The sequence below is a fragment of the Felis catus genome, chromosome D4 (genome assembly GCF_018350175.1).
Source record: "Felis catus isolate Fca126 chromosome D4, F.catus_Fca126_mat1.0, whole genome shotgun sequence".
In the NCBI taxonomy this organism is placed as follows: domain Eukaryota; kingdom Metazoa; phylum Chordata; class Mammalia; order Carnivora; family Felidae; genus Felis; species Felis catus.
Genome location: NC_058380.1, coordinates 66725982 through 66750892, shown reverse-complemented (window position 1 = coordinate 66750892; position 24911 = coordinate 66725982). Strand labels below are relative to the sequence as shown.

General features: G+C 39.7%; 1 protein-coding gene across 1 annotated transcript in view; it reads right to left on the bottom strand.

Annotated features, from left to right (window-relative positions):
• SLC44A1 (solute carrier family 44 member 1) overlaps positions 1 to 24911 on the bottom strand; it is a 201431-nt gene that overhangs the window by 18429 nt on the left and 158091 nt on the right. The gene's annotated exons all lie outside the window — the stretch shown is intronic.

Below are 24911 nucleotides of genomic sequence, written 5' to 3'. Positions count from 1 at the left end.
AGGATGGAGCAAGAGCCCCTGGGTCAGGGCATGAAGCCCCCTCTGTGCACGCTAGGGCCAGCCCTCACCTTCTTGACTTGAAGTACATTTCATACTACTTGGCTTGAGCGCCTAAATGGCTAGATTTGACTTTGACCTTGAGTTAAAAAAGGTGCCGGTGGGCATCCTTATTGTTGTAACCTAGATAGGAGAGCCCAACACAACAACGCTATCTTTTCCTCTCTCAGCTGGCACCTAGTAAAAGATTTCAGCATGCACGACACTGCAGTTGATGCTCAGGACCTATACAGACCTGGAAAATAATAAGAACACGCCCATGCACCAAAGGAATTACAAGGAGGTTGTGAACCTAACCCAAAACTGGATTATGAGTGTTGTTGCTCTCTTCTCTGAACATAGGCTATTACATAAACCTCCATAATTCAGAGCTCTGTTAATGACTGTGGCTCTAACACTTAGGGAACATGCTAGAGCCTCTCTGACCTGAGTCATTGTGTTCTCATTTTTAAAATGGGGAACAATGCAACATCTCATGATTCTTTTACGTATTTAAAGAAATAATGCACATAAAGCCCATAGTGCAGTAGCTTTCACTTAGGAAGTGTTCGGTAAGTGGTGGCTGTTCCTGGAACAAAGTATACCATACTAGCACATCTGGTTCATAAAATATTAATGTGTCTTATTTATCGGACCATGTTTTTGAAAACCAGAGGAACCATTCCCAGGTATTGTTTTACAATGAGAATAAATTAACGTAAAATTATTTGTTAAAGACTTAACATCTGTCTTCTTAAAATGTGTGATGTGGTTCAACCTCTGGAACTCTAGATATTTGTTAGTTTATTCAACATCTGCTGCACATTTTTTTTTAATTTTAGAGAGAGACAGCACATGTGCATGAGGTGGGAGAGGGGCAGAGTGGGGGAAAGAGAGAGAGGGAGAGAGAGAATCCCAAGCAGGCTCCATGTTCAGCACAGAGCCCTACAAGGGGCTTGACCTCACAACCCTGAGATCACTGACCTGCGCTGAAATCAAGAGTCAGATGCTCAGCCGACTGAGCCACCCAGATGTCCCTGAACACTTTTTATATACCAGGACCATGCTATCTATCTGTGTCCTTGAATGGGCTTTTATAGTTCTTTGCTTAGTGGGATATCAAAGGAACTGAACTGCAGATCTATCTGGACCATACTATTTAAATACATATTACGTTGACTATAATTAGCTCAGCTTTCTGACACTTAGTCTTCCTTACTTTGGAAGGAAAGAAACAGATGTATAAAAAAGGGATGTATGATCCCCAGTGAAAGAGTCTTTGTAACTCCACTCTTACACCTCCATGCACACATTTCTGTCTCCAGGACAAATTAAGAATGCTGTGATAATTTTAATTTTCCATTCCCAATAGGAGGCCAACACTTCATAAATAATAGAAGTTATAGATAACCATGACTTTTATTTAATTAAGTTTCTGTGACTGCCTCCTTCTTCCTCGGAATTTAACAAGAGGTTAAACAGGACATTCGGTGCCTCCCCTCTCTTCCTGTCACAACACTGGGGTGCTGTAGGCAGTGGGATGCTTTCCATCTAGACCAAGGGATCCTGGATTGGAAGGGGCTCTGGGGACCGTGGCATTTGGTCTGAATAATGACAGACAACAGAGACCTCTGAGCGAATGATTGATGGGCTTCGAACAGCACAGGCACCAGCTGTTCCAAACAACACAGCAGAGTATACTGTGGAAGGCACATGGCACCAGATTCTGCTCCCCAACTGTCAGAGCAGACAGCGTGGAAACATGCCACCTTTTACAAGGACTCCTGAACTGGTCAGAAGGTAGGGATCACCAAATTAATTTCTATTAATAATCAGCAGTTGAGTGTACCTGTAAGTTAGGAGTTCCAGAGCAAACAAGACGCTTCCTGGAGTATAGTGTGTTCAAACCTTTTAAATCCCAGATTGGGACCTATGGTCTGTCCCAAGGCTTTTTCTCCTGACTTGTGTCTTTCCTGAAAGATACTCCCTTTGTAAAACTACATGGAAGGTACAATCTCCTTTCCAGCCCTTTGAGCTTATTAAACTCTAAAATAAAAATTGCTTTGAACATACTTTAAAATCCTAAAATAAAGCAGAGTAATGTTTGAGTATCATCATTATCTCCCCATGTCAGTCACCAGCTCTGTCTGCAGCCATCCTCGGGCAGGTGTTTGGACAGTTTACATTAGTCCTATTCCGAAGTCCTGAAGCTGTGCCAACTAGCACATTTTACCATACGTCTGTTTTTCTGCTAACATAAGGGTTCTTCGGCTTCTAAGTCTTTTTCTTTTGTGGCTTTTTGATCTTTTGTCACTTGGCTTTTTTGATTGTCATGTTTACTGCCAAACTTTGTTCGATCACAATTTTCCAATATCTCTGCATTTCCAGGGCATTGGGAGTAGATGAGTACAACAACAGAACAGAATACATGCAATTTTGGGGAACTGTCCCCCGCAAATGTTATCCTTTTAAGTCAAAGATTAACTTTGGACCAAATCTTTGAGAGTAATGTCCTTTAGGCTGTTGACTTGGCTAATAAGTAAGAACCCTCAGTCTGTTAAGTAATACCTGTTAATAAGAAAGTCACACTTCAGCACGAGTGGCTAAGAGACCCTCTCCTGATTTGGGGTCGGGCCAGTCAGGCACGAGCTGCTTATCTGTGCAGATAGAGCAGCCCCACCCATGGGTCAGGAGAGCCTGGCTTTGGGTATCACATCAGAGTTATGGCGCATGTCCAGTCATGAACAAATATTGACAGAACTGGATTCCTCTCAGAACAGCTAGTTAATGACCGTCAGACTCCATACTTGAAAGAGCTCAAACTCTTTACAGAGAGATTGGGACAGAAAATCTGTAAGCTAAGAAAAGGTCTCTTATTTAATTAACCTATTTCAGAGGTAAACCCCATAGAACAGCACAGAACAGCATGAACTAATAGCCACTTACCACTGCTGCAGTCTGAAGGCTGTGTGCTTCCTGGTCTTTTGATGATTCATTGGTATCAAGGGAAGAGAAGAAAAAAGAGAAAGGAGCTAACATTTATTAAGGACCTGCTGTGTATTGGGCACTGGTCTCCGTCATTTTATACATATTTTTCTCACCGAATCCTCGAGAGAGGGTATTATTAGCTCCTTTTGCAGAGAAAAAAAGAGGAAAAGTTAAGTGACTTGCCAACACAATGGCAGGGAGGAGGCAAGATTCAAATTCAAGTCCATCGATTTCCATGTCTGATGCTTTTTCTGCTAGGTCAGGCCAAATGTGTAAGGATATGCATCGTATAGCTGAAGAGGAGAAGAGAGGAGGGGAGAACAAAGAGATTGTGTTTGTCCATCTCTCATGAGGAAATATATCCATTCTCACTTACTATTTTTTTTAATGTTTATTTATTTTTGAGACAGAGAGAGACAGAGCATGAACAGGGGAGGGTCAGAGAGAGAGGGAGACACAGAATCTGAAGCAGGCTCCAGGCTCTGAGCTGTCAGCACAGAGCCCGATGCAGGGCTCGAACTCACGGACTGTGAGATCATGACATGAGCCGAAGTCAGACGCTTAACCGACTGAGCCACCCAGGTGCCCTCTCAGTTACTATTTTTAAGAGGTGGGAAAAATGCACAAAATAATGAATTGGTTTATTTCACGCCACTGGTTCTGAAGATGAAGCAGTGCTAGATTTTGGTCCTAAGGACACCTGTGGGATTCTCCTGGGTTTTGTGTGACAGGCAATACTGCATGGAAGGCCCTGTTAGGACAGGAAGAGGAGTCAGTGCAGAAGCTCTGCACAGAAATCCAGCTCTGCCACGTAGCCACGTAAAAAGAACCTCCTGGGACAGCACACAAGCCAAATCTAGTTACCAGAAGAGACTCTCCAAACGCACTGGGACTCTTTGTGCTGAACCTGTTCAAAATGCTCAACTACTACGTACAATCTTAATCAGGAATTCGGACTCAGATTTGACCACCGTTAGATAAAAAGGAGGTCCTGTACTTAGGGTACTGATATTCCAATGGAATAAACAACCTGATGAAAAGTAAATCTTAAATTTAAACTTTTCAGTGGTCACTCACACCTATAGGATAAAATCTAACCTTCTTGCAGGTGGGCCTGCCCTTGGCTCCATCTCCCATCACGTGCATCCTCACACTCCACAAGAGCAAATTATTTGGAGGTTACCCCCTCCCAGTGAAGACACCCCAAATGCCGTTTCACACCTCTGTGTTTTAGTACATACCAGTCTCTATTCTGGGAACTTTCTGACCTGGTAGTATCTGTGTAGGATTTGGGAGAATGAATTTTTCCCAGGCTTTATCTTCATCTTGATTCCACCTCTATCCCCTCGTTGATTCTATACATTATGCACACTTCCATGGCACTCACCACACCTACCCCCTCTCCATGCCTCAATGATGAGCTCCCTGAGAAGAGGGCTGGCACAGAGTAAGTGCTCAGTAAGGAAAGGAAACAGTTTCTCTAGGATCTCTTGAAACACTTTTTCCTTATCTTGCTTGGAGTCTTCAATGAGAGATCAAAGCTGGCTTCTCACTATTTCTCTAAAGCAACAACAAGGAATAAATTCCTTAGTCAAAGTCTCAGTAAATCCTTCCAGAGGAAATCCAAAAGTTGTCAATGTTTCAGATGAGCATGAGATAAGAATATCCGTTCTAAGATACATGTAAGATAAATGAAGGATAATATTCTTCGAGAATCTATTGATTCTACCTCAAGCTAGTGAAAAGGGGATAGACATGTAAAAGCCTGTGTCCCTCCTCCCTGATAACTGGGGCTTTGGGTATATTGTTCGTTGCTGTTAGAATTCAAACACTAAAACACAGCACCCACAGTACTGCAGTCCCTATATGAGAAAACACTTGTATAGTTTGAGGGGGTTGCGCGTTTGCTAATTTTACTGTCAACCAGCAGGTGTCGTCAGAGACAAGAACATCTACTGCGGCTGCCTTCTCAGAGATGACCACCCAAAATCCTGCTGCAGCTGGAATTCTTGCTGCTTTCTAAGGTCCCATCCTTCTGTAGAAGCTTCAACTGTAAGCCAATATCCACGCGGTTCCAAAGTTTATTACACAGGAAAGTCACGTGGAGAGCAGGGATTGTTAAAATGCAGATTTCTGAGCCTGGGCTGCAGAGATTCTGATTCAGTATGTATGGAGTAGGGCCTTGGATAAAAAAATTCCAGTTTGAGTACCTGGGTGGCTTAGTTGGTTAGGTGTCCAACTTCGGCTCAGGTTATGATATCCTGGTTTATGAGTTCGAGCCCCGCATTGGGATCTGCACATCAGATCCTCTGTCTCCCTCTCTCTCTGCTCCTCCCCCAATTGTGCTCTCTCTTTCAAAAATAAGCACAACCTTATTATCCTCCCCAAACCCTCCATTGGGATGCACTTTGAGAAATACTAATTTGCACCCACAGAGACTGTACGACATCATTTCATAGCCTTGACTCAGAGACAGTCAGGCTAGAAATAGATTCATTTGTTCATTCATTTACCAGACATCCACTGAGCCCATACAGCTTGCCAGTCACTGCCGGCTACCTTCACAAAGCCAGGCTGCTCATGCTCAGGCCTGAGGTCACCACTGAGGGATCACTTAGAGAATCCAGCAAAGATTCAAACTACCCTTTCTTATATTCACCCTATCAAAGAACCGGGTTGACATCATGAGAGGAAAAAGGTCCTTGTTTCCCATAAAGAACACTCCCATGTTTACAGAAATTCTGCCAATAAATAGATCCCTAATGGTTAGTTTACAGGACATAAACATATAGTCAAAAAAGGAATCTTGTTACCAAGATCCATTCTTTAAAACACCAACAACAATAACACATTCATGATTTTAAAACAAAGGCAAAAATAATAAATCCATTAGTATCTGAAAATCCAAATGCTGTTGAGTATACGTTTCACTGTCCTATTCACTTGCAAATCCAAGATAAATAAAAACCCGGTAGTAAAAGAGTAGGATAAATTGCATTGCTACAAATAAACCATAAACTAAATTCCATTAGAAACTTAACATTGGCATGATATGGTTGCCCAGGAGGGTTGAAGGAGAGTGCTTTCTTAGAAACTAATGAAAATTGTGTATTCCAAAGCAGTCTACAGCTGAAACACACAATCTGTTCAGTGACCAACACTTACTATTTTTTTTTTTAACTAACTTTCTGACTTTAGAAAAGTTTTTGTTCTAGAATGGACTTTAAAGGTCATTGCACCCAACTTTTCACTCCACACTCAATACTGCTTTACCACATTGCAGCTGCAAAAGTGCCTCCCAGCCTCTGCATGCATTCCTCTGAGGGATCACTTCCTTCCCTGGAGCTCAGTCCCTCCTGTGACTGTTCCAGTTTTTAGGAGTGTCTTCCTCACATGCTGACTGATAGGCAGGAAAAGCCAGTGACTCCACAAGAAAGCCTTCCCTGACCCCTCAAAGTTAGCATGGTGCCTGGGGTAGGGCTGCATGGGAAAGAAACCTATTACTGTGGCCTAAACAAGGAAAGCATTCATTTTTCATAGGTAACAGGAAGTCCAGAAGACAACAAGCCCAAGTGAAAAGCTGTGCAATGATGTCCTCCAGGAAGTAGGCTCCTTGTATCTTTCTGCTCTACCCTCTTTCCCACGTGGTGTTAGTTCAGGCTTGTAAGATTACTGCTGCTTCGGCAGGCATTACATCTGCATTCCAGACAGGCAGAAGAAGGGGAAAACCAGGAGGATGAATGGCACTTATATTGAAAGGGCAAAACTTTCTTGGAACTCCCCCTTTTATCTTACCTTACATCTCATTGGCAAGAACTATGTCACATGACCACCTCAAACTTCAGTATGGGAAGGTGGGTATTTTAATTGGGCACTTTGTTGACCAGAACAACATCTGGGTTAAACTCATGAAGAAGAAGGGCAGAATAGATATTGGGTAGGACAATTAGCAGTCACTGCCAGAGCCTGATAGTTAAATGGTGATTAACATATTAACTGGCTGATAAAAATCTGTCTTTCTAACCATTAGAACCCTTCAGGGGCTTGGGACGAGATTATAGAAACTCTTCTTTCACTGTAACATCCCTTCAGATAATTGAACACTGTGATCATTTCTTTTCACTTTCCCCACCCCCAAGATGTCTCTTTTCCAAGTAGCTGTCTTTTCCAGGCTTGTCTTTAGAAACATTCCCATTTGTTCATATTCCAGGTGTGGATTGACCTATAAAAATTAATGCAGAGTCACTGCCTTCTTCCTGCTGTACACCATGCTATTAACAGAGCCCCAAATCCCTTGAACTAAAACATCCCACTGTCAATTTATACAGAACCTGCCTTGAACTCCGAGGCTTGTGGGGAAGGGGGGGGGGGGCAATGGGGACACACATCACTGAATACATACCCTGTGAAAGGCACTCTGCCGTCTTCTTTATAAGGCATTCTATTCAGAAGACCCCAAGGCCATATCAATCTCATTCAGGCCATTGCAAGGCTGGTTTTATGGACTCCAGGAAGCACTTTACATTATCATTGTTAAACTCCATGCTGCCAGATTTAGTCTATTGCTCCTGAGCTCTGGTTGTTACCTGAGGAACTATACAGCTAGCATTTTTAGCTCTAACTCACCTTAAAGTTTTGTCTATCTTTAGTATTAATTAGGATTATGTTCAGCTGTAATGGAAAACAACAACTACCACCAAATAACAATTGCTGACGTAAGACAAGTTTATTCCAGAAGTCTGGAGGTCGTCAGGCCAGAATTGACACAGTATGCCAAAGTATCAGGGATGCAGGCACCTTTTACCTTCTTACCCCATCATGAAGTTCTACCAGTTTCAAGGTTACTGAATCATCCAGGAGGGCTGCCAAACTTCCAGCCATCATGTCTGAATTCCAGCCAGCAGGGAAGAGGAAATCAAGGAAGGGGCAATAGCCCTTCCTTTTAGACATCTCCTGGTAGTTACATGTCACTTCCGCTTATATCCCATTGGCCAGGACCAAGTCACATAGTCATAACTTAGCTGCAAGGGGGGCTGGGAAATGTAGTTCTGTTCAGAATGGCTATATGTCCATCTAAAAATCAAGTAAATGTCACCATCAAAGACTGACAAAAAAGAATATGAGGAGACAACTTAGAGTCTTGACCACTCCTCACATTTGTTTCTTTGTTTAAGTAACAGAGTAACATGCCCAACCTGGGGCTCGAACTCACAATCCCAAGATCAAGAGTCACAGGCTCTACCAAGTGAGAGAGCTAGGTACCCCTCTTTCCATTTCTTCATCCATATCAGTGGGAAAAATATTAAACTGTCCAAGTCTAAGGCAAAAGACCAACAATAAGAGTTACTATTCACTGAACATTCACTATGTGCCAGGAACTTCTCTATGCATTTTACATGTAATAATCTAATGACAAAAACTTTACGTTGGGCATTATTACTCTACTACATAGGTAGAAAACAACAACGACAACAACAACAAAAACAACAACAACAGAGGCCTAGAGAGGCTGAAGCCCAAGTTCATATAGCTTATAAAACATACAGGTGTGCTTGAATTGGAGCTCTTGCTTCTAATTAATCACTGCAATGCATTGCCTTAGGGCAATGTGTGAAAAATATAAACTTCTATCTTATTTCAGCAACTGTTATTTTTGGGGTTTTTGTTACTCACATCTGGCATCTTCCTCCTCTACTGGAGCCCTCCCTTGGGTTGAAATTAATTAGCAAGCCTTAGGCTTGGTCTTTCAATTAATGACTATTCCACCCGTATTTCTTCTTAGGTCAGCTTAGCTCCTAAGAGCCTTGTTCTTTGTAATTTGGATAAACAGGACAGGCTCCCAGAACCAGGCTTACACTGAAGACAAATGGGAGATACGACCCAAATGCAGGGAGCAGGCGTGGCAGTCCAGCAACACATCATGGCAGTACAGAGTGCTTTCATGTGGCTTTGGAGTAAGAAAAACCTCCGGTTGAATCCTGGATCTGCCATTTGCCATCAGAAAAACTCCTTAATCTCTTTGCCTCCCGATTTCCTCAGATAAGACCCACCTTGCACATACACGTGCATGCACAAGGACACATCTCCAAACCATACAGCACAGAGTCTGGTACCTGGCAGGTACTCCCTTGCTTTAGGACTTTGATGAAAACCAGTGAAGCTCCAACGCACGGTTGGAGCTGCAGGCATCCTTGAAGGAGAAAGAAATGTGAAAGATTAAAGGTTGAAAAGATAGTGAGGAAAATAAATTGTTACACTTTTTTTTAGAAAAAACTCTTTTTTGACTTCTGGGAATTTATCCAAAGGAACAAATACAACTGAAGGAAAAACATAGATGCTAGATTTTCAGAACTGTCTCTGAAGAGCTAAAACCTAAAAGCCACTACATGCCCATGTTGGGGAAGGAAGAACTTAGCGTACTGGGCACAGCTGCTCAGTGGAACTGTGGGTAGGCATTTGAAAGGACAGGACTGAGCCCTTGTGGCAACATGACAACACATTTAGGATCAGGATTTATTATAAGTGAAAAAAGGAAGACAACCATAGTACATATGGTTGCAACTTTGTATATATAACTATAACTATATGTATACGCACATGTTCATTCTTGTGTAGAACTAGGAAGAATGTGTCTAAAATAAAAATAGATCTGCCACAAGGATGTGGGCAAAGGGGTGGAATATTTTCAGTGTTTTAGTATTGTATTTTCAATAAAACAACAAAAAAAGCATTCCATAGTGCCATCAGGTGGAAAGTCAGTTTTCTGTAATTTCAGTAAAAGCTAGCACAATGAGTACTTCTAATGCCCAGGTCTTGGTTTCTAAATACCAATTTCCATTAAAAGGAACCAGGATTCCTTTAAGACATTATTGATTACAGAGCTGAGATAGGGCAAGCACAACATAAGCCTGGAATAGCTGGGTTGTGTCAGTAAACAAGGAAGTACTCAAAAGGCTCATAGAGACCAGTCAAAAGTGTATAGGAGCCAGTGTATGTGCTCTTATTGGCCAAATGTGAGATAATTTGGGCATAAAGATAATGATGATAGAAAAAATATCCATAATTCAGTGAATAAATAAGTGGGAGAGAAAATAAAGTTCTTCCTCATAGTAGAATACCAACTAATAAATGTAGAAGGAATGAGGGTATTGGAAAATCACCATTAGGCAAAAACCACAGTAGTAGTTGTTTCCGAGAAGAATCACGAATAGATGCTAAAGTCAGCTGGGTAAAAAGTTGATGACAAACATAATCTTTACATAGTCTCAATATATCTCCCCACAAGATACTTACTAATTACAAAGGGAGAAATAGAAAACTTACAGTGAAGGGACCAGGAAGATCACGTTAACCAAATGATCAAAGCTAACATCACCAATAATAGACAAACAGATAATCATGTGCCTCCTGATATGAGGCACTGAGAAGAACACAGTATGATTTCTGTGATATACATGCCAAAAGTGCATAACCTAATCATGAAGAAACTTAAACCCAAACTGAAGGACATTCTATAAAGTAAATGGCCCAACTCTTAAAAAATGTCAAGGTCATAAGTGACAAAGAAAGACTGAGGAATTGTTCTGAATTAAAGGACATTAAAGACATGTGAAACCAAATGCAGTGTGTGATCCTAGACTGAATTCTTGACCAGAATGTTTTTTTTTTCCATAGAGGACATTCATAGGACAACTGTAAAATTTAAACAAAGTCTGTAGAACACACACACACACACACAGTCAGAGACATAGAGACAGACAAATAGAAACACAGAGAGCAAGAGGGACAAAAAATGATAAAACAAATATGATAAAATGCTAACGTTTTAGAATTCTGAGTGTGAGGTATGTAAGAATTCTTTGTACTACTCTTCCAACTTTTCTGTATGCCTAAAATTATTTCAAAATAAAGTTGAAAAATAATATCTACCAGTGTCATTAGCTTTTTTCTCTCTATTGTGGTAAAATACACTTAACAGAAAAATGTACCATTTTAATAATTTTAAATTTTTTTTTGAGAGAGACAGAGAGACAAAGGGAGGGAAGGTCAGAGAGAGGGAGACACAGAATCTGAAGCAGGCTCCAGGCTTTGAGCTGTCAGCACAGAGCCCGACACAGGGCTCAAACCCACAAACTGTGAAATCATGACCTGAGCCTAAGTCGAATGCTTAACCGACTGAGCCACCCAGGAGCCCCCATTTTAATAATTTTAAAGTGCACAGTTCAATAGCATTTGTACATTCAGAAAGTTGTGCAGTCATCACCACTATATAATATACTCCAGAACATTTTCATCACCCTAAAAGGAAACTTCATACCCACTAAGCAGCAACCCCTCTTTTCTCCCTTCTCCTAGTCCTTGAAAAACACTAATCTACTCCCTGTCTCCATGAATTTTCCTATTCTAGATATTTTAGACAGACGTAATCATACACTTTATGGTCTTTGGTGTTTGGCTTCTTTCCCTTAGCATAATGTTTTCAACGTTCATCTGTGATGTAGCATGCATCAGTACCTAACTCCTTTTTATGGCTAGATGATGTTCTATTGTATGGGTATACTGCATTTTATTTATCCATTCATCAATTGATGGCTATTGGATTGTCTCCACCTTTCGGTTATTGTGAATAGTGCTATTATGAACATTTGTGTACAAATTTTTGCTCCAATTTCTGTTTTTAATTATTTTGGGCATATATTTAGGAGTGGAGTTGCTGGGTCATATGGTTATTGTATGCTTGAGAATGTACTGAGAAACTGCCAAATTGTTTTCCATAGTGTCTGCATCATTTTGCATTCCCACCAGCAACATATGAGGGTTCCAGTTTCTGCACATTCTAATTCATGCTTGTTATTATCTGTTTAATATTGTCATCCTAGTGGATGTGAAGCGGTATCTCATTGTGGTTTTTATTTGCACTTCTCCAAAATATTTAAATGCTGAGCATCTTTTCATGTGCTTTATGGCCATTAAAAAAAATCTTATTTAGAGAAATGTCTATTCAAGTGCATTGCTCATTTTTAAATTGGGTTATCTTTTTATTGTTGAGTAGTAAGAGCTCTTTACATATTCTGGATACTAGATCCGCATCAGGTATATGATTTGGAAATATTTTCTCCAATTACGTGGGTTGCCTTTGCATACTTTTAAAAATAGAGTCCATTCATGCCAGAAGTTTTTAATTTTGATGAAGTCCAGTTTATCTATTTTTCCTCTGTTGCTTGTGTTTTGGTGTCATATCCAAAAAAACATTGCCAGATCCAAGGGCATGACAATTTATCCCTATGCTTTCTTATAAGGGATTTATAGTTTTAGCTTTTTTTAAAAAATGCTTAATTTGAGAGAGAGAGGGAGAGAGAGAGAGAGAGAGAGAGAGAGAGAGAGAGAGAGAGAGAGAGGATGTATGTGAGCTGGGGACAGGGACAGAGAAAGAGAGAGAGAGAGAGAATCCATGCTGAGCATGGAGCCTAACACAGGGCTTGATCTTACAACCCTGAGATCATGACCTGAGCCTAAATCAAGAGTTGGATGCTCAACTGACTGAGCCACCCCTACAGTCTTAGCTCTTATATTGAGTCTTTGACTGACTGAGTTAAATTTTTATATATGATGTGAGGTAAGTGTCCAATTTCTTTTTCTTTTCCACATGGAGATACTGAATTGTGTAAGCATCATTTGAAAAATGATAAGGAAATGACAAATTTCCTCATTGAGTAATCTTGGCAATTTTACTGAAAAAAAAACAGTTGAAATACACACATGCTTTTATTTTTATATTTTTAACCCTTTTCCATTGATTTCTATTTCTATCCATGTGTCAGTACCACATTGTTTTGGTTACCATAACTTTGCAGTAAATTTTGAAATCAGGAAGTGGTAGTTCTCCAACTTTATTCTTTTTCAAGATTGTTTTGGCAATATGAAGTCCCTTGTAAAACTCCATATGAATTTTTGAATCACCATTTCTATTTCTACAAAAAAAGACCATTGGGATTTTGATAAGTATTGCATTGAATCTGTCAACCACTTTGGGTAGTACTATCATCCTAACAATATTAACTCTTCCAGGGGTCCCTGGTTGGCTCAGTCAGCAGAGCATGCAACTCTTGATCTCAGGGTTGTGAGTTCAAGACCCACACTGGGCATTGAGCTTACTTTAAAAAAAATTAACTCTTCCAATCCGTGAATATAGATGTCTTCCCATTTACTTATGTCTTCTTTTCATTTCTTTCAATGGTATTTTGTAGCTTTTAATGTAAACATCTTGCACCACCTTAGTTAAATTTATTTTACTTTCTTCTTTTTGATGCTAATGGGAATGGGATTATTTTCTTCATTTCCTTTTTATATTGTTCATTGCTACTACACAGAAATAAAACTGATTTTTATGTGATCTTGTAACCCACAACAATGTTTAATTTGTTTAAATCTAATTGTGTGTGTGTGTGTGTGTGTGTGTGTGAAGTCATTATAATTTTCTCTACATAAGTTCATGTCCTCTGAAAAGAGAGATAATTTTACTTCCTACTTTCTAATCTGGGTGCCTTGTATTCCTTTTATTTCTTTTCCTTCCTGAATTGCCCTGGGTAGAACCTTCAGTACAATGTTGAATAGAAATGGCAAGAATAAGCATGCTTGTCTTGTTATTGATCTTAGGGGGGAAACTTCGAGTCTTTCACCACTGAATATGACATTAGCTGTGTGGTTTTCATAAATAAGTTCCCCCGCTACTACCACAGTGATTTCCCTCCCAAATGCACAAGTCATCAAGTATTCTAGCTTAAAATCATTCAGTGAGTCATCATTTTCTTCAGCATAAAATCAAATCCTTTAGCATGGCCCACTGGACCCTCAAGGTCTGACCTCGGTTGAGTTCTCCAGTTTCATGTCTCCATACCCATTCTCTGTACAGACTCACAGACTCGTCATTTCTTCATACGTGTTGTTCCCTCGCTTCTTTACCTTATCACATCCTATCTCCCTGCCCCTCCCACCTTCAGGGAGTCTCCGTGCTGCTCCTGAGCTAACTCCATTAGAGTGTCTGGCACACTGTATTACAATCGTCTGCTTACCCCTTGTCTTCCTAAACAGACTGTGAGACTTTGGAAGGCAAAGACTGGATCTCTCATTTCTGCATCCTTGGCTAATATAGGACTTGATAAATGTCTTTGGGATAAACGAAGACTCCTTTCTGTTTTTTTTAATACGTAAGAATGTGTCTTGTAAGTCCTAATAGAGGAAGATCTGGGTAAGGATGAAGTAATACATTCAGTTAAAGAATCAGGAAGTTATAAACTGGGACTTTATCAGCTCAACACCTCAAATCCCAATTTGAGAGCCATATGCAGATTATTTTGCTCTCATAGTAACTTGAAGAATGTGTACACTAACTTCCATCAAATAACAAAATTCTACTAATTTTGGTGTTTTCCTTTCTTTTCAGGTTGCCAGGAAGCTCAAAATATTTACTACCTTGCTATGCTGTGACAATTAGTCCTAGAGTCTAGCATATTTGTTTCTTCTTGCTTATGCCTTTGTTTTTCTGTTTTTAATAATCTTATTGTATATATGCATTTTTGGCAAAAGTAGAGAATAAATATGTGAATATACAAATACATCAAAAATACTGCATTATTTCTTATTAGCATAGAAGTGCACGGATGATTAAGGTGACAATTAGTAGAACAGAGTTACAGCCATTAAGACAAAGTTTGCCTGCAGTTACTGAACCTGCATAGTCATTGTTAGGTCGGGGTCTCTTAACCAGCAATTAGGTAGATTTCATTCATCAGGGAGTGAAAAAAATAAATATTTTTGTTGGCAAAGAGAAGTATTTTCAGGCCCTCAAACTCTTTTCCAACTGACTCCTTCTTAACAGTACAGACATTTTGCATCAGATAGCATTGAGAAGAAAAGGTAAATATTTCTGGATTCAATTAATCAGAGTCAGAGCCTCTAATTGGCTCTAATGGATGAACTTGAGCATCAGGTGCAAGCCCCTATCTTTAAACGCAGAGGCGACCTGCACCACCCTGAGTATAGGCTTCCATGATTTCTTTTTCCTCCCCCCCAGATCTAGTTGGTCACCAGGCCTGTTAGATTTCTCCCTGGAATATTCCTCTTCCTCTCTTACTCTCTCCCAGGTCTCCCTCCTCCTGTCCCAGGCTCCTGATAAATCTTGGTTCAGGTCTGAATGCACATGCAAGACTCCTGTATCCTCTCCAGGGTCACCTCTTGCTGCATATCCACATATTCTTGGTTCAGAACATGCTGGACAACTGGCATTTTCTCATGTTGCTGTACGATTACTGATGTTATTCCTCTGACTAGAATCTTCTCCTTTCCCTCCACCTCCCCTCCCATCATCTGGCTAATTCCTGCTCATCCTTTAAGGCTCGGTTCAGGTAGCTTCTCCTAATGACCCCATACTTCCCTATGTGCTCCCAGAGCACCCTGTTCTCATCTTAAACCTCACTGCTGTCTATCTCCCTCATTAGGCTGTTAGCTACTTAAGGTAGGGAGTGAGTGAATATTTACCACCAAGTTCCCACATTATAAATCTTGCTGACCAGAGGAGGTCTCAGGAAATGCTTGCTGAATTAAAGTGGACACACTTAGCGCATTGCTGTAGACATGCTGAGTAAATGCATCTGAAATGGTCCTCACTTATTACATTTTCCACAAAAATTTTCCTCACCAACTCTCATCAGACTGTGTTTTCTTTTCTTCCTTTTTTTTTTTTTACCTAATCCTTCTAAATTTATTAAGTCCTTCTCACTCTTTCCCCTGATCTTTCCCTCATTTAATTAAAAAAAAAAATCCTTAATCCATTTGTATTTGACTTAGATTCGCTGTCATTCTGAAAGCCAATTGTTCTAAACACCATTTATTGAGTGAATTCTTTCTTTCCTTATTCATTTGAGGTATATCCTTAGCTTTTATTAAGTTCTTATAAATAATATGTTTTGGGAACTATTCTTCTACTCCATTAGATCTATTACCATATGGGTTTAGTTACTGAATGTGACTACATTTTTTCATATTAAGAAACTCTAGAGGAATATTTTAAACATAGAGATAAGCAAAGAAAAAATTAAATTATTCATAATCCCATAACAAAGAGATAACCATAATTATGATTTTGATGTAAAAAGGGTGGTTTTCCTAGCTGCCTTCCTCTTCACCATGACATTCTCCGATACTCTAGAATGTACTGGTTGATATCATAGCTGGCTGAATGTTCCCAGGGGCTTGCGTACTCTGTTCTCAACATCAGTGAACTAATCATGGTAAGAGTCAGGTGTGTTTATTCCAACATGTTATGCCAGGTGCAATGGGTTATTTTAATGGTATGCTTACTTATGTAATATATATTGATAAAAACTATGGGGGCCCCTGGGTCGCTCAGTCGGTTAAGCATCCAACTCTTGGTTTCGGCTCAGGTCATGATCTCAGAGTTTGTGGATTTGAGCCCTGCGTCTGGCTTTGCGCTGACAGTGCAGGCCCTGCTTGGGATTCTCTCTTTCCCTCTCTCTCTCTCTCTGCCCCTCCCCGCCTCTCTCTCTCTCTCTCTCAAAATAAATAAAACTTTTAAAAATTAAAAAAAAATGAGTATGAAGAGAGTAATTTCTATGAAAACTAAGTTGAATGCCTTGGAAAGACTATAAAGATACTAAAATTATTACTCTCAACTGTGTGAAAATTATAAAGAATAGAAATTATAAAACTCTGGGAGTGCACACTCAGCTGACTTCATAAGCATGTCTAAATTCCTAATCCACTTTTGAAAATCCATGATTTCACTTTATTAAAGTTTTGGGTGGCTATATTATTGGTGCGGTTAAATGCAAAAAAAAAAAGACAACAGACAACTTCAGAGGAGTCAGTCATAAAAAAGAACTATACCTATGTCAAAAGATTGGCCAATGAATGTTTACTTGAATTTAAACATTTTTTTCTTTAATAATGATTCTCTTTGACCACATTTTTCAATTAACTGATTAACTACCAGTGCTTATGGAATTGCTTCAGAGAGCACCTACCATACCTTCAGTCATTTAAAAATATATAAGAATATGGATTTTATATAAATGAGATCAGGCTGTAAATACTGCTTTATCCCCCCTTTCATTGGCTATACTGTAGACGTTATTCCAAGTCATTAAATATTACTCATTTTTAATACCTGCCTAGTCCCTCCTATTAAAGTTCTATTCAACTCTTCCTTTTTTTTTAGACATGTAAAACCATGTACCTTTCTTGATTTCCTCTTTGCAGGACTGACAGAACACTTGGAGGTCAATCTTATGCACATCCTTGGGTTTCTTAAACAGCGAATCTCTTTTTCTCAGTTTTCATTCACATTTTTAATTTTGGCGTTAAATTGTTTTATTTTGTTGTAAGCTGTGATAATCCTTCCTGGCAGGTGCAGAGTAGATCAAACACAAACCCCTAATATCCTGCCTCCAAACGTAAGGTTATATGATGAGTATGGATGACTAAAAGCCCTTTTGTTTTGCCTTGAAGGCAATTACTTACTGTGGCCTCTCTAGTCTGACATACCTGGCCAGGGAGTTATAACTACCTAGAAAGCTTTAAGACTATCATTGAAAATGCTGATAAGCCCATGAAATGGTCTAATAGCTTAGCTTTGCGTTTTCTGAAATCCTAAATTTCACCTACGTGCATCTTCTAAAGTTATTTTTCTCAGGATGTGAATAGTAAATGCATACTATGAAACAAAAGGCACAAAGCACTTACTTTCACTGCTACTTGCCCCACCTAAAAAAATAATGTGTGAAGAGGCACTGATTAGTTTCACAGCACTTGATAGGAGATCTAAGGCCAAAGAGCCTTACAGGACACTGGCTTCTTTTTCAATTTTTCAACACTTGTAAGAGCTTTGAGCTATACAGCTATTTGAAGCTCAAATTTTAATCATAACTTACATATTAATGTAATAACTTACATAACTTACATCTGAAGTGTGCCAAGTAGTATGCTTCCTGAAAGAAATACTGTAGGTGTTTTTTTTTAATTTTCTAAAATTTGAGATTGAATACGGAGTATACTTCCATAGTCAAACAGAAAAAATTTCTGGGTACCTTTTAGGAGACGTGAGGCTTTTTGCATCTCTTTAATCTCTAGGTGGTCTATAGAACAAGAAATTATGTAAACTTACATCAGAACGACCCAAAATATGAATGAACAGTCCAGACTCATTAATATTCTTCAGTATCTCAAGTACCTCCGTTGTTTGAGGATGCCTCATAAATGTTCTAGAGCAACAACTTTTGGCAAGATCAACAGCTGGGCTATGATCTGGGCATTATTCGCATTTGCTCATGAAAAGCAGTCTGTACAGAAGCCTCTCAAAAAAAGGCCAACATTGTGAAACAAATTAGGAGAGGTTTATTGCTGTTGAAAACGGTCTTCTTCCACTTATGAACATCTCTTCCTTAGTCCCCAGTATCAATCAAAACATGGTTAATGGGGTGCCTGTGTAGCTCAATCGGTTAAGCGTCCGATTCTTGATCTTAGCCCAGCTCTTGATCTCAGGGTCGTGAATTCAAGCTCAGCACTGGGCTCTGTGCTGGGCTTGAAGCCTTGTTAAAAATAAATAAATAAAATAAAATATTAGTTTTAAATGAGCTTGACTTTTTCCAAACTTTCATGGGGCACAGCATAAATTACAGCACACCAGAGTTTCGCAAACCCACTAACTTAGCACAGATCCGGGTTTCAATTCGTGGGCAGGGCACCGTACCAGGTGCGTGTGTTTTCTCTGGTAAATGTTATCCAACAGGCTTTTTTCTACTCTACCTAATGACTTAATTCAGCTGCAATGGCAGCCCAGACTCAAGCCCCACCGGGCAGTGGATGAACTTTGTACTTCTTTAGTTTGTAGCACATTTATATTTTGTACTTCAAGGATCCTAGGACATGCGGCAAGTTGCTAGAAAGGAAGTGCTTGGAAATTCTGGGGCACCCTTGCAGCATAAGGACCTAATCTGAAGCCAAGATGTTGCCCATGATCACTTTCTATTGAAGAGTAGAATATGCCACCCCAAAATAGGACGGTAGGATTTCAAAACATGCTACCCCCAGATGCCACTTTGGTATATTGATCATTTTGAGCTACATGTAGGTGCCCGAAAAAGAGTAGATGCAGGGAGAGTCTTTCTCTGAACTCTCCTTATCTGCCTAAAGACAGATCCTCCAAAGGACTGTCGTCAAGTCCCTTCTTGGGAGGTTCATTAACCAGGGAGAACTGACTCTTATCACAGGAGACAAAAAGTCGACACCACACCCAGGCAAACTTTCTCACAAACTATCTCACCTCCCCCTCTATTCTTCTAAGGGCCCACACATCTTTCCTAAAAATCATCTCCTGTTCCCCAGGAGGCTTACCTCACCCCTTGTCTTTCTCTGGTAAGATGGTATTTAAGCTTGAATTCTAAGCCACCTCAGGGAGTTACTCAATTTTCCCTGGGTATCTCCCATGTATACATGAGGTACACATGTTAATAAATTTCTGCGTGTTTTTCCTCATTAATCTGTCTTCTATTAAGGAGGTCTCAGCTAAGAACTCAGAAGGGGGGGCGGATTATTTTCTTCCCTTACACTACTATTAATCACCATCCTGGTCATGGGAAAGTGTTCCAACACAGTACACAATGACATTCTTTCCTATAAAATTTTATTTATTACATAAAAAATTCTATACATTTGTTAGACTAAAATACAGTTTTCATTATAATTCTGGCAACTGAGTCAGTACACAGAGAAAACTTAGCATTAGATCAGCACTTTTTTCTATTTCATATTTCTGCACAAGAAAAACATTTCAAAGCTCCATTTCATATCGGCTCATTGTACTCTGAAGCCAGCTGGAATTTCATCCAATTCAGAGCTCTTGGAAGTTAATTTCCCAGCAAGATTTGATAACTCCAGAAAGTTAATTGCTTAATATACATATTTTTAAAGTCCTCTGAGAGCATCATGCTCTGTCTGTAAAGTCTGCACTGTGTCAATAATGACAGTCACAAATAGTTGGGCTACCACCGTGTCTGTGGGGCATGTTCAAGCACCTACATGTTTGTTTCCCCACCTGAATACAGTGTAATGACACTGTGATAAGAAAAAGCTCAAAATAACACTAAGGTAAAGGATCCTGAACTACGGAATTCATGGAAGGCTGAACTGTGATCCTCCAGTTCATAATGGACAGACAGGACATGGTACAAAAATTCATTCTGACACTATGGAATAGGATGCAATGGCAAAAGAAAAAGACAAAGACAAAAAAGGCATCAAGTTGAGAAATATGCGGCACCACAACATACTTCTCATGCTGTATCACACAGCAGTGAGAAATAGGGACACACTGATGCGTGTTGTGTATTCCTATCACCCCATACGTTGGGCTGGGCCTGACATGATGTGAAGGCTCAAAGCCTGAGAGGTCTATAGCAGGTCCCTATTGCACTGACTTGTCTTAAAGCTTGGCTGCCTGTTCTAGGGGCTCTATTCTAAACTCCAGAAGTTTGGACAGGTTGTGCCAGCAAGTACTTAGAGTTGGGCCTTTGGTCTTCAGAAGATATGCATTTGTCTTTGGTTGTTTTTCCAGAGCCCCTGTCATTTTGTTAGGAGCCTTCCACACTTTTCTCCCCACCTTTCTGGTTTGTTAGTTGTAAAGTTTTTCCTCTTATAATCAAATCAGCTAACAACCCACTGAACTTACCTCATGGGGTTACAAGACCTATTTAAAGTGCATTCAGTGGTCAAGAATATTCTGAGACAGTATAATTGACACTTCTTTCTATTACGGAGCTCCCGGTACCCTTTTGTAAAAGGGAAGAAGTCAGAAAACCTCAACAACACCACATAACCTTGTAGTAAGCACTAAGTCAACACAGAAGAAAGGTAAATTTCCCCATGCCAAGTCTCTGAAAATCAAATCTAGCAAAAACCAAGAGGAGCCCAAAAGAACTTCCAAGTACAGACTACTGGAGCCCAGAGGACGGGGACAACTGACTAGTCTCTGTCTCAGATCATCAGCCCCCAAAAGCTGTCCTGTTACTGTCTCATTCCTGTGAGGTATCTAATACCATTTAGGAATCCTGGCCTGATGATCAACATGGTAAATAAAGAGAGTGCTCACATTTTCTAGTGGCAGGTGGCATGGTCCGTGGGCTGCTGGCTGTAGCTTCATCTCAGTTCTGTGCCCATTTAGTCAAGTCTTCTGTTCCATGCCTACTTTTTACTCACACGGAATGATTTAACACAAATTCCTGAAAAAAATAACTAACTCAAACTATATTTCTATCTGACAGGATGGGTGAATCAGATTCAGAGGTGAAGATCAGAACATTCTAAGTCATACACATCTACAACAAAAGGAATATCAAATGTAGATACTTACACTGGACTCAGGCCCTTTTTCACCCGATATGGGAATTTCCACCCATGGTCTCTCCATTTGCTACTGTAGAAGGTTCATTAAAGCTCTTCTGGATGTGTGGGGTGGGGTAGGGAGCTGACTTTTCTCCTTTCTTCTCCAGCCAGTTATGAGATTTCCACTGCTTTCTTCAGCTTGAAAAGGTAGGTAATGGTTTGATGTCTGACTATAAATCACGACTCACTGGAATCAAACCTTAAAAGAACTTCAAACTCCTTTAAGGATTTCTGCGTGCTTTTTTAAGGGCCCTGAGGGCCCTCCATGTAGACGCAGCACCCCTACCTAATAGTATGGAGCAGATGTGAAGAAATCCACGTGCTTCCCTAAAGAAGCAAGACACGGTGGGTGTGGGGAGTGAAGGCACAGTCTCATTGGAAGAGTGGTCAAAAGCTGCTCTAGTGGGTGACTGGAAAACACTCAAGGCAAGAAACTCTTCCCCAATTTAAGTGGGGAGGAAAACAACTTCTGAATTCCCTCCTCCCCATCCCCAGCATCTGCTTCTCCAACTTTCCACTAAAACTTTGTCAACTATGAGCTAAAATGAGTTTGCTAATTTATCATCATCTTCAACTGTTCTTGGTCCTGATGGCTGATATATTTTTAGACAGTGATCTACTGATAACACTTGTCGTATCTGAGCAACGATAAAAAGAATCAATAATTTGTAGATGGCTAATTATAAGGGTTCCTTCCTTATGCACTGTCTGGATTTTCTCATCCATGGCAAATAATGTGGTAGTTTGCCAAAATCCATCCCCAACACACACACCATCACCCCTCCAAGGAAAGAAATCTCACTGTCTTGAAGATTCAGTGTCGACCATTTTGTTACTTTTCACATCAGTGCGGTTTCTATTTCCAAAACTGGTACTAAATGAAAAGTCTTAAGTTACACAAATGATTCAGAAGTTGGTAGGTGCCATCTTAAAAGTATTTTTAGTGGAGTCCTAATCACTACTTTATTTCAAAACATGTTATCAAACCAACTTCAGAGCAGCCTTTGATTTGTGTGCATGAGGCCCTAAGGGGACGGTGGGGTGGAGGCTGGCAGTTTGAGGGCCCTGAAATTCGATTATCATTTTAAATGTTCATAAATGTGCTATGTGCCTTTGAGAGAAAGACAGTCCATTGCTTTCATAAGTTTCTCAAAGGGGCCCACAGTCCTCTCACAAGATTAAGAACCTGCTTATGAATATCAAATATTAAATTCAGGTCTTAGCAAATACAAGTCAAAATTTCCTGAAACATTTGGGAATTACAATGCTTTCATATTCAGCTAGGTCTTCACTAGACCTTGAGTAACCTAAAAGCTTTATTATTCTCAATGCCCTGGCCTGGAGTATTTTTTTCCTCAGGAAATCATTTTAGTTGTAAAACTGAGTATCAAAATGGAATAAAATAGCCTAATATTTTGGTTCCTAGTAATTTCATATCTTTTCCACAAATTTACTAATGAATTCCTTTAGAAAATATCAAACTTAAATGTTGCCCATGTAATTTACAAAAGTGATAATTGTTCATGCAATATTGAAACTGAAACATAAGTTTGACTTTTTTTTATCCATATAAAAATCATAAAGATGGGAAGGACGAAAAGCTACTGTAGTATCTCCCTAGAAAGGTTTTCCACAGAAATTCTCAAATTTAAAAACTCTGCATTGAAGCTTTCTATAAGAAAGACACTTTAAAAGATTTGAATCTTGGATTAAAATTTTCCTCTTAAAACTTGCAGAGTAAGAATTTGGCTCACATTTATGAAGTTTGAATGGGGGAAAGCGTGCTATTTTAAATTGACAAGTGTATGCAACATGTTTAGTTTTTTGTTTGTTAAGTTTGTTAGCTCTAGATTTTTCTCTTGGCACACTCAAGGGTCCTGGTTTCAAAATTTGGGCTATGTGCCACTAACCAAAGATGAGCTAATTTCAAAAGCGGCCACTGTATGTGAACAGTACCTACCCTTCAAAAGGGCTAATATGTATCCTTAGTACACAAAGATGCATGAATATGCATTTAAAGCAAAAGGGATTCTATGCTGTGAATTTATAATATGCAAATCTCTGCCTTATGTGCATTTACTTTTGAACTTGCAATTTTCTAATATATATTCACGGACCACATCTTAACTCTAGGCAAGCTGTTATAGTGCACTCCTATCTGTCAGATGAAATGTATGAAAAGAATACAGAAATTAACTGTGGCAGGTGCATCGATAAGCCTCCAGACTCTGAGGATTTTTTTTTTAAGTAGCAATAAAAAAAGCAATAGAGAACTTATCGAAAGGTGAAAGCTTAAAGTATTTTCTGAAGGAAACTTCTCATAGGCTACCTTAAGGCTACTGGAAACTCCAGAAATTCAAATGAGGTTACTGACCAAAGATAAACTAAAATGTTCAAGTCACCATAATTGGCAGCTCCATTTTTGGAACGGACCCCATTATTTCTATTTTGCAGGTGGGGTGGCCTGGGGGACCCCCTTCAAATGGCCTTTATTAGCTAGTGCTGGTGCATGGTGCAAATGGTTGAAGCTTTGGAGACACTGATATGGCCTGATATTTGGTGCCTGCAGTTCTGGTGGGAGAAGCACTACTCTCATGTAAAGCAACAGCTCAGGACCAGGATAAAGGAAGGGGTCATCTCCTCACTACCCCTACTGGGATGAAATCCTGAAACTGCCCTGGAAAGACAAGGAGCCTTAGCAGATACCAAGATCAATGGTATTGGGAATCAGCAACTTAATGTTCTTTGCTAAAAAAAAAAAAAAAAAGAAAAAGAAAAAAGAAACAATATCTAAGAGTAAGGGAGCATCTCTACAAAGGAACTTATTTCCAGCATAATTTAAAAATAAGATTCAATGAGTGCCTCCTCCCCAACCAATATGGAAAAAGTTTGGGTACCAACACACAGTTAAGCTACTTAAACTGCAGTAACGTAGGACTTAATCGTGCTATAGGATAGGATAAAAGCTCTAATCCTAAACATTAAGCACTGCATTAAATGGTTTAAAGGAACAACCTGCTCTGAGCTCTGCTCATCCATGCAAGGATTATGTAATCTCAACGCCCTAGCTAAATTCCTAATGTTTACCTAACGCACTGGTTAAGCCTCCAGTAGAACATAGGTCTCTTGGACTTACACCGAAATGTAACCTTCTCCCTTCCATACTACATTACAGCAGCACTTACTATTGAGGCGGGAGCCTAGAAAGTCTAAATCATGTACCAGAGGCTTTTTCTGATGGCAGAGCCCACAGTGATACTCCGGCCACCACGATCACCATTTACAATAGAGGACCCTAACTAGAACTCTGGAGATGTAAGTACTGAACACAATTTTGAAAATCCATCACAGAAAAAGACAAAAACCACAACACAGAGTCGATGGCTTATAAAATTATTCAGGCAACCACATATCACAGATAATTTTTGTTC